Here is a 4,980-nt window from a genome sequence, read left to right as displayed (position 1 = left end):
TTATCATACCAAGAGAATTTGCATTATATACATAATTTATTATGTTGTAGGCACCTACATTTAGCCAACACATATCCTTCTGGGAGAAACTAATTTAGAATCAAAATATCTGTTTGTTGGTTTTTTTTTTAAAGACAGCCCAGTGCCACGAGATCAAGAATTCAGAAGAAAACTGGTCTATTCTTCAATATTGGCCTTCTGAGTGCTGGGAGATTTGCACCGCAGATCTGAGGTAAAATCAAACCAATACAAAAATAACATGGTAATTGTTCCTCTGAGAGCTAAACAGATTAATTAGACTACAGTTAAACAAAATGCACTTGATTAATCTCTGATTATGTCTTCACTGAAGTCACACTATAAATTATTCTTCAGATGATACCAGACCAAAAATACAGATCAAAGACCATTGAAAGATAGTCTTCCTCCAAACGTACATAATTTAGTAAGAGCGAAGCATGTTCTTGTATTTCATATGAAGGTACACAGTAAGAAAACTACGCCTGCCAGAATGGTATGTTAGATCTGATGATGCACCAATATGATTTTAAGACAGGTCTGGATTTGAAGGAAGATTCTTCGAGGTGAGTCTCCGTTATTTTCGAATGGTTACTCATAAAATAACATGATTATGGCTCAGTCCCTTGTCTCTGTCAATCTTTTGCCAAGAACACAGAGGGAAGGTCAACACAGGGATGACTTCATTAAAAGGTCATTGTTACTAGTTAGGGCATTGAGTCAGTCCTGGTCGCTAGAGAATGCGCTGGCTTTCCAATCCCATCTTTCCCAAACCACACCCTACATAATCAGTCAGTGCTAAGCGTGGTGACAGTGGGAGGTGGTAGAGGTGGGATGAGCATGCATACGTTTGGGTTAGCAAAGACATGGGAAAGGTAGCTATGAAACGAGCAGTGATGGAGCAAAACAGTTTTTCTTTCCTTTCATAAACTTCTGGGGTGGGTCTTAGACACCGTGTATTTTTTACCTTCATAGCTTGACTAGTTATAATCTCAAGACATGGTCAGGAATGTAACACGCTAGTACCAATGTACTAGAGTCCAATTTCATTATTAATAACTACGTTCTGCTGAGACAGAGCCTCAGTTGTGCTTTAAGAGACTGATTCACAAAGAAACCTTTTGGGGCCCACAAAATTTTGGAATTCATTCTGCAAAAATGTTTCTCAGGAACACTAAAATTATTCCTCAAAGGAAGTGACACTACAACTAAACAGCACATTATTGATAGATCTGTAAAATATATTTAATTTTTAGACCAATGACTTATGCCATTATGTAATAGTAACTTTTCAATACTTTATATTTTCAGATAAAATTGCAAGGCAATTTTACTTGTTAAAATTCTCATATTTCCTCCAATCAGTGCATAATTTCCTCAGAAGGAGCTGAACTTTAAATGTACAACTAGATGAGCCAGTCGGAATAAAAGATTCATAGTGCTGCGTCCTGAATTTTCACATCTTTTGTAATAGTTATTAGTTAAACTTTTGTTATTTTTAGGTATTTCTTTCTGGATTTCATACCCTTATTATGTAAAAAGCTGTGGTTCAGCAAAAACAATTAGAGCATGGTTGCCAGTATACTACTATTTCCATCATATCAACTACATGATGACAATAGGTATGTTCAGCTAGGGCAATTTCTAAGATGACAGAGAATAAAAAATACGAAGGATTTTGCACGTCCCTGTGAAACATTACAACACAATCTTTAATCACAAAAGGAAGCAGTGTTAAAATATGCCTGAAAATTAAATCAAAAGTAGGGATTTTTACTTCAGTTAATTCTAACCATTCAGACGGAAGTACAGGGTTATAAAATAAACTCAATGTGACGAAAGCCATAGCAAACATAAGATATTTCCAATTTGGTAACGCAAAATATTTTACCTGCTGATCATTTCCTTAAACAGTAAATGCAGAAGCTAAAAGCAATGAGAAACTACCTGTCAATTCTATTGAACTGATTTAAAATTAAATTATAGAATTTCTTGTCCCCCAGACTTCACACATTTCTACTTTTTACATATTTTAATATTTTTCTTGTTTCTTTACTAAAGGCTTCCTTCTGAAATGACAGCATCAATTTGAAACACATTAATTTTGAAATGTGTATGGTGTTGGGATGGTTGTACTTTTATAATATCCTGTTTTCTTAAGGCAGCTGTGCTGTGATACCAACCAAAATAAATAAGAGCACTAGCTAAAGAGATGCTCTTTTTTTCTTTTTCTCTATGTAGTCTTCTAAACTATTGTCAAATGGACAAACTGCATTATTTTTTAAAATGTAAATAGCCATGCCAAGAAAATGTCTTTTTTGTATATCCAGACTGCAATGTGAAAGGTTTGCTGTACCTACACCAGCTTTGAACAAAATATCTTACATATTGGTAGGCAAGTAGCTATGCCTATATGGAATACCATCAGGACTAATTAACCCTGACTAATTTACCCTACTCATATTGCTGTGACATTGCCACTACATTTACTCAACAGATGTGGCTGTGGTGACTCAGACTTCTGTCACTTTCAGTCTTGACGAGAACCCTTTCTATCTAGAAAGAAGCCTCATCCCCTGAGAAATCTCCCGGAGATAAAACACACAGTAGCTCATAGTCCGAGAGATCACCATCTTTGTGTTTTCACAAAGAACTAAATCAAGTTCTCTTTTCCGATAGTCGTAAGTCTCTGAGTGACTTAGTTTACACACTTGGGAGACTGCCATCTCCCATCTTAGATTTGACTTTTCTCAACAAGTATCATGGAAAATCATAAGGCCGCTGATGAAATGAGCTCTACCAACATGCAGGACTTAACAGAGAGGAATCCTCACAACCCCTGACTTAGTTTTCCAATCATTAACAGTGAGTACAAACTACATGCAGGATCAGGGAAGTATACATTCCAGTGAGTGCTTCTAGTTATGTGCAGAGGTACTACTTTCTGGATCGAGTTATAGAAGTAGGAAATAATTTACCATCCTCTGTGCTCTGAAAGTGTATCTATCTATTTCTCTCAATACTCTTTACCTCATTTCAATAAAAATTATCCAGGTTAGCTTAAACAGTTTGGATAGCAGCTTTTTTTTCTAATATTCTGGAAGACTGGAAGGAACGGGTATTACTCTGAGCATATTTTCCTCACAAGTTAAAGCTGAGTCCCAAACGTCACAGGCATCACCAAGTGAGCTCTGAGAAGAAAAAACACTGGATATTTTGTAAATAAACCACTTTGTTTTCCTGGCAATTGTTGATCTTTCTACCTTCCCAGAAACCTGCAGCCTGATCACCTGCATGACAGAAAAGCTATGGAAGTGGGAGATATCTTTTGTATTTCTAAGAGTCACAGTCAAGAGGCAATAGCTTATCAGATGTGAGTTCCCGATAAATAATTTTTTATAGTTAGGATTCACTTGAATGAAGACAGGGACATACTCTGATAGCCACAGTATTTGGTATAAACAAAACGTCTCGGTCTATATTCAAACGAAGCACATGTAGGCAATTTTCATGGCATCATTCCCTTTGCTGGTATGTCGATGCAAATTCAGGAATGACTTTTTGCAGCTCACCACAGTTTGCGTAACACATAGGTAACGTTGCTTGTTATAAAGCACCCTAGAAGGAAGCTTGAAGTCCCAGAAGGGAGTTTACAAACATAGGTAACACTGATGACTATACTCAAACATGAGAAGCCTATGTGGTGAAAGCTCGTAATTAGTTTGGTAACAGTGTCCACCTACCTCACCTGACAATGAGTTACAGCAGTTATTACTGGCCAAAATCCACCGCCACTAAAGCTGAGTGCCATCATCAAACTGGTAGGACGTTGGCCTGTAAAGAATTCTGAGATTGCAGAGTCCAAAACATGACAGCAATGTATTTTGGGCCCAAATACGCCAATATGGCCTCTTTTCATGATGCTAAGAAACTAGAAAGATCCACAAAATCTGATCTTACTGAAAAATAATGTTGCTCCCAATGCTGACCATCCCTACCAGAAATATTCTCACCGAGCCTTGCTTGTGAACTTGGTCCACAGCTGCTGTGCAGCATAAATGAGCACATTGCCCAATACGGTGGAATCCTGCAGACACATCTGTGTATAGATGTTAATTCTTGAGGAGAGTTTACTCGTTGTCTCCAAAGAGGCTGCCAAAATACCTGCTGCTGTATCCTGTGCCCTACTTCCATTTTCTTTCCAGAATCAGCTGTGCTTAGGGCCAAAGTCTAGTAAAGAAAAGTGGTTTGGAGTAAAATCTGGACCGTGCCAAACGCGACAGCTGCAGTGGCTCCTTTTGCTGAGTCTTTACCAAGTACTTTTGTGAAAACTTCATAGGCATGACAGTGCTGAGCACCGGTGCGCTGCCGGGCCACCGCCCCTCTCCTCTCCCCTCAGGTAGCTTGGGGAGCCGGGCACCGCTTTCCTGCGGCCACAAGTGGAACAGTTTTATTTAAAAAATAAAGAAAAACAACCTTTATTTAAGTTTGTTTTTTTTTTTTTTAAGCTGGCATTACAGCGGCGCGGGGCGAGGCGATGCCTCCGGTCCCCCGAGGGGAGCGAACGCAAAGTCGAGTTGGGGCGAAGGATAGGTCGTTGTCGTCTTTCGTTTCGCCTGAGAAAACGGCGAGCATCAGGCGGGCACGGCCGCTCCTCCTCCCGGCCCGGAAAAAAAAAAAAAAAAAAACCGCCACCCAAAATGGCGGCGGCCGCTGAGGGGACCGGCCGAAACACCTCGAAGGGCCCCCCTCCCCCCACCCACCCACCCAACCAACCAGCCCGCGCGCGCGCGCGCCGTCACCGCCCGCGTCACGTCCCCGCGGCAGCTCCCTCCCCCCCGCCTCCACCTCCCTTCTGCCTTATTGGCCCCCGGGCTGAGGCACCGCGACCAATCGGCGAGCGAGGCCGGCCGGCCCAAAGCGAGGCTTGCCCCCTCTTTTCCCCTCCCCTCCCCTCCCCCC

Source organism: Buteo buteo, chromosome 7, assembly GCF_964188355.1.
Source record: "Buteo buteo chromosome 7, bButBut1.hap1.1, whole genome shotgun sequence".
In the NCBI taxonomy this organism is placed as follows: Eukaryota; Metazoa; Chordata; class Aves; order Accipitriformes; family Accipitridae; genus Buteo; species Buteo buteo.
The sequence above is the reverse complement of the archived record's forward strand: the minus strand, read 5'-3'. Positions refer to the sequence as shown.